The sequence below is a fragment of the Lathyrus oleraceus genome, chromosome 3, assembly GCF_024323335.1.
Source record: "Lathyrus oleraceus cultivar Zhongwan6 chromosome 3, CAAS_Psat_ZW6_1.0, whole genome shotgun sequence".
In the NCBI taxonomy this organism is placed as follows: domain Eukaryota; kingdom Viridiplantae; phylum Streptophyta; class Magnoliopsida; order Fabales; family Fabaceae; genus Lathyrus; species Lathyrus oleraceus.
Window position 1 is genome coordinate 3,933,143 of NC_066581.1, and position 5,978 is coordinate 3,939,120.

Below are 5,978 nucleotides of genomic sequence, written 5' to 3' on the forward strand. Positions count from 1 at the left end.
CTTGCGGGATAGACCTAAGGCGATGGCAACCCGTGTGACGATCCCTCCTACATGAATAACTCCTTCGGATGATCTGGCGACACTGCTAAGGCCATACAATAGAAAGTTCCCCCATGCCACAGGGCGAGACTGGGATGCACAAAATAATAAAAATATCTCCTCCTCACTTAGCAAAGTCTTAGCGTCTGGTCTTCCAAGGAAGGAGTGTACCAGTATCATTTGGAAGTACCTCATAGCAAGGTTGTGGATAGCCTAGGACAACTGAGTAGAAGGATCCTGACTCCCCTCACCAGAGATATCACTTTAGAATTTCTCCACTTCCTTACCCAGAAAGTATCCCATCGGCGTCTCAGGGATAGCGTCGAGGGTGATCTGGAAACCTAATAAGTCACTGAACTCCTTCTGGCTGAAAGAGTACTCAATCCCAAATAACTTGAAAGCAGCATACCCATCTGGTCCGGAATAAGGATCATAGTCAAACGAGCTGAAGAACTCCAATGTCAAGTTCTTGTAGGTGTTGCTCAGGTCATCAGCAAATTCATCCCATTAGAGTTGGTGGCACAGAAATCTGATGCTCGGCTCAATGCCTAGGGCTTCCATAAAGTGCTGGTCTAGATAGCGTGTAAGGGACATAGGGCGCTGGTAGAGAGCTACGTAGCGCTCCCTCTGGGCATCATCTCTGAAAGCTACGTGCATGTCATTAAAGTTTTGCATCATTCAAAGGTTAGGGAAAATGATCCTGAAAACACAAACATTGCAAATGATATTTAGTCCTGGTGAAAACATGATTAAAAATAAAATAAAGTAAAGTAAATAAATCCAAAGAAAAGTAAAATAAGATAAGAAAATCGTGGGTTGCCTCCCAAGCAACGCTTGTTTAACGTCATTAGCTTGACGATCGGAATTTATACACCTGTTGTAGGAATTGGTGGATATATCAGAGTGTGGCTGGAGTAGTCTATTGGAATGTCTCCTCCTTCGTAGAGCTTCAGTCTTTGCCCATTCACAATGAATGGACTACAGGTTTCATTCTTGATTTCTACAGCTCCGGATCTCATAATCTTAGATACTTTGAAAGGGCCAGTCCATCTTGAACGTAGCTTCCCAGGGAAGAGTCGTAACCTAGAGTTGAACAGGAGAACAGGGTCTCCTATATTGAAATCTTTCTTCACAATTCTTTTGTCATGCCAAGCTTTTGTTCTCTCTTTAAATATTTTGGCATTCTCGTAGGCAGATTGCCTGAGTTCTTCCTATTTGGGGATGTCAAGGATACGTTTTTCACCAGCGGTCAGGTAATCCAAGTTCAAAGTTTTAATGGACCAATAGGCCTTATGCTCTAATTCAAAAGGTAAATGACACGATTTTCCATAGACTAGTTGGTAGGGAGTTGTTCCTATAGGGGTTTTGAAAGCGGTTCTGTAGGCCCATAATGCTTCTTGGAGCTTCTGAGACCAGTCTCTTCTAGATATAGAAACTATTTTTTCTAGAATTTGTTTTATCTCCCTATTGGATACTTCTACTTGGCCACTAGTCTGTGGGTGGTATGGTGTTGCTACTCTATGCCTAACTCCATATTTGCTTAAAAGTTTATCAAATATTCTCGATATGAAGTGTGATCCTCCATCGCTTATGACTAAACGGGGTGTTCCAAATCAGGGGAATATATAGTTCTTATATAACTTGATCACCACCCTAGTATCGTTTGTGGGTGCAGCTATAGCTTCAATCCACTTAGACACGTAGTCCACAACCACTAAGATATACTTGTTTCCTAAGGATGATGGGAAAGGTCCCATAAAGTCTATACACCAAACGTCGAAGAGTTCTACTTCTTGAATGTTTGTTAGAGGCATTTCGTCACGCCTTGAAATATTTCCCGTGCTTTGGCATTTATCACATTTGACAATGCAAGCATGGACACCGCGCCACATGGTAGGCCAAAACAGGCCAGCTTGAAGAATCTTGGCGTATGTCTTAGAGGTGCTCGCATGTCCACCATAGGGTGCAGAGTGACAATGCTCAATTATACTTTTAACCTCCTCTTCTGGAACGCAACGATGAAAAATTCCGTCTTTACCCCTTTTGAAAAGGAGCGATTCGTCCCAATAAAAGTTTCTCACATCATTGAAGAACTTCTTCTTCCGGTGGTAGTCAAGATCAGGGGGTATGATATCAGCAGCTACGTAATTAACAAGGTCTGCATACCATGGCACCTTACTTACTGCTAAGGATTTTTTGAAATGCTCATGAGGGCCTACGCTATTGTCTTCAATGGCTTCTAGTTTAGCTATCAGTTTATCATAGGCAAAATCATCATTTATGGGTACTAAGTCTGGTTTCAGATGTTCTAGCCTAGAGAGGTGATCAGCTACTACATTTTCAGTGCCTTTTTTATCTTTGATGTCTAAATCAAACTCTTGTAGTAACAGAATCCATCGGAGTAACCTGGGCTTGGCATCCTTTTTACTTAATAGGTAACGAATGGCAGCATGATCGGTGTAAACTATAATTTTGGCTCCTACTAGATAAGATCTAAATTTTTCTATAGCGAAAACTACAGCGAGTAATTCCTTTTCAGTTGTTGCATAGTTAAGTTGGGCAGCGTCTAGGGTTCTACTGGCATAATCACTAGCGTCGCACATTATCTCGAAAGGTTCTGACCAATCAGGGGGTTGCATAATAGGTGCTGATATTAATGCTTTCTTTAAAAGATTAAATGCTTCATTACATTTTCCATCGAAAATGAATTCATCATCTTTCATTAAAAGGCCAGTTAAAGGTTTAGTTATTTTAGAGAAGTCCTTGATAAATTGCTGGTAGAATCCAGCATGTCCAAGGAAACTAAGGACTCCTTTGATAGTTTTGGGTGGTTTTAGGTTCGCTATGACTTCAATCTTAGCTCTATCTACCTCTATACCTTTTTCGGAAACTATATGTCCTAAAACAATCCCTTCGGTGACCATGAAATGACACTTTTCCCAGTTTAGCACGAGCTTCACCTCCACGCATCTCTCCAGGATTTTCTCAAGGGTAGCAAGACAATTTTTGAAATCAAATCCGCAAACCGAGAGCTTAACTCATGTACTCCTCCTTGGGCTTCCTTCTTCTCAACTGTCGCTCGTTTAACTCCCCATGATTGATGGTTTTGAGCCATGTCTTCGATGAGGGAACTAGCTTCAGGATAAGGTTTGCTCATCAGTGCACCGCTTGCGGCAGCGTCGATGGTCATCTTAGTGTTATAGTGAAGTCCATTATAGAAGGTCTAAATGATTAACCAATTTTCTAAACCATGATGTGGGCATGCTCTTAATAGCTCTTTATATCTCTCCCAAGCTTCGAACAACGATTCTCCTTGGTTTTGTGTAAATCTGGTTATGTGGTTTCGAAGAAAGGTGGTCTTACTTGGGGGAAAGTATCTAGCAAGGAATACTTTTCTAAGGTTATCCCAAGTTGTAATGGAATTGGGTTGAAGGGAATCTAACATGATAAAGCTTTAACTTTGAGGGAGAAAGGGAATAATCTTAAACGAATTGCTTCAGGAGAAGTTTCATTGGCTTTAAAAGTGTCTGCTAATTGGAGAATGATTTTGAAATGTTGGTTCGGATTCTCAGTAGCGAGAACTGCAAATGGTCTCTGTTGCACTAGTTGCAACAGGGAGGGTTTAAGTTCGAAATTATTAGCTGAGATGGTTGGGTTTACTATACTAGAACTAGGTTCTTCGTTGGATGGTTGGGCGAAATCCTTAAGAGGTCTATGATTTTGATCTTCGGCCATAGCTCTCTTAATTCTATGGAAAAATAAACGTGCGTGAGCGTAACGTCAAGGTCCTCCAGAGGGTATACTAAGCGTCCGGTGCTGCGAGTCTTTCGCATTGACCGGCAGGTAATAACCTAAGTCTGAACGATATAACAACAGGGTACAAAATTTGATGAAATTGGTCCCCGACAACGGCGCCAAAAACTTGATGCGTGCTTTTCGCAAGTATACGAATGCGATAGAGTAATATAAAAGATTGTCGAATCCACAAAGACCAAGTGTCAATCTATCATTATCTATTGTTACAGTGTTTACCTAAGGTAATCGAAAATAGGGGGTTTTAGAGTATACAATGAAAAATAAAGTATTAAATAAAATTCAATTAATAAAGACAAGTTCAAATGTAATTCACATAATCAATTAATAATCCAAGTACTTGCTAATAGAATTACTTATGGGCAGTGTTTCCTACTCGGAAAAGAACCAATTTAACGGGAACTGTCGCTTTCAGGTTTTTACTTTAATCGGAGCCCCGATCGAGAAAAGGAGTGAAAACAAGCTAAAAACCCTAAAATTCAGCATTTTACACTTGTGGCTCTCACTGTGGCTGGCGCCATAGACCCTGCCATGACGTGTCCTAGCTCAACTTCCCTCAACTGCCACGGTCCCCACTACTTCCGCTTTGCATTTTATTCAACCCTCCGATTGGAGCAGGTTTTTATTGCCTTACCTTTATCTATTTATTTTCCGCACTGTCTTTACTTTATTTATTTCCCGCATTGTCTTTACTTTATTTATTTCTCGCACTCGCTTTACTTTATTTATTTCCAGCACTCGCTTTACTTTTATTTATTTCCCGCACTCGCACTTTAATTTATTTATTTCTCGCACTCGCTTTACTTTTAATTATTTCTCGCACTCGCACTTTACTTTATTTATTTTCCGCACTCGCACTACTTTTATTTACTTTCCGCACTCGCACTACTTTTATTTACTTTCCTCACTCGCACTACTTTTATTTAAATTAAAATGCACCATTACTTTACTATGTCTAACTAAATCTATAAGGTTAGAGTGTATGGATCGTAATTGAACCGATAACCCGTACAATTGTTCGTAGAAACACTTGACGGCTATTTTGACTTTCAACCTAAGTTTTCCCGCACTTAATTTCCGTTGGGTAAGATCGAAAGCCGTCCAACGTCTTTTTAAACTTAATTGTTTTTAACTATTTCAAATACAGCGAAAGCGCTTTGTTTAGTTCATTAGGAGTTTTTAACTTAAGAAGAAAAGAGATTTTAAAACTATTTTCGGACGCGTTTATAAGTTTAGAGTCTGGTTCGTGAGAACCTCTTTTGGTTAAGAAATCCAGGTTAAAATACTTTTCAACTTAGTCAAGATACTATATTTCTTAAAAATAGGTTTACTACTCTAACGCAATGCGCGCCTTTTTATAAGTGACAATAAGAGGGTTTGATTAGGGATTACAACTCGGTTCTGAATACGCGAAAGCGACAGTTCCTGTTAAATTAGTTCTGTTCAAAGTAGAAAACACTACCCATAAGTAGTTCTATTAGCAAGTACTTGGATTATTAATTGATTATGTGAATTACATTCGAGCCTGTCTTTATTAATAGAACTTAATTTAATACTTTACTTTTCATTACACACTCTAAAAACCCCTATTTTGATTACCTTAGATAAAAACCCCTTACCGACAAACGTAGACTAGACGATCTGAAACCCTTGGAATGCAATTCCGTTTCCGAGAACAAATTAGCCAAAAAGGATAAAGATCCTGGAAATTTCTCCATTCCTTGTCTTTTGGGAAGTCACGTCATCGAAAAAGCATTTCTAGACTTAGGAGCTAGTGTGAGCTTAATGCCTTTAGTAGTTTGTTAGAGGTTAAACTTAGGAGAATTACAGCCTACTAAGATGTCACTTCAGTTAGCCGATAGATATGTTAAGTATCCGATAGGCATTTTAGAAGATGTCCCTGTTAGGATAGGTTAGTTATTTATCCCTACTGTTTTCATTGTCATGGACATCAAAGAGGACAATGATATACCAATCCTTCTAGGTAGACCATTCTTATCAACTGCAGGAGCCATAATAGATGTCAAGAGAGGAAAGTTGACCTTTGAGGTAGGTGACGAGAAAATAGAATTTATACTTTCGAAATTTCTTATGGCACCTGTAATGGGAGACGCATGTTATGCCTT

General features: G+C 39.5%; 1 non-coding gene across 1 annotated transcript; it reads left to right on the forward strand.

The window, feature by feature from the left end:
• The first annotated feature begins 3,284 nt into the window (after window positions 1-3,284).
• LOC127133707 (small nucleolar RNA R71) lies at window positions 3,285-3,391 on the forward strand. The gene has a single exon (XR_007807657.1). It is a non-coding gene; the product is annotated as a small nucleolar RNA R71 (small nucleolar RNA).
• Window positions 3,392-5,978: the final 2,587 nt, after the last annotated feature.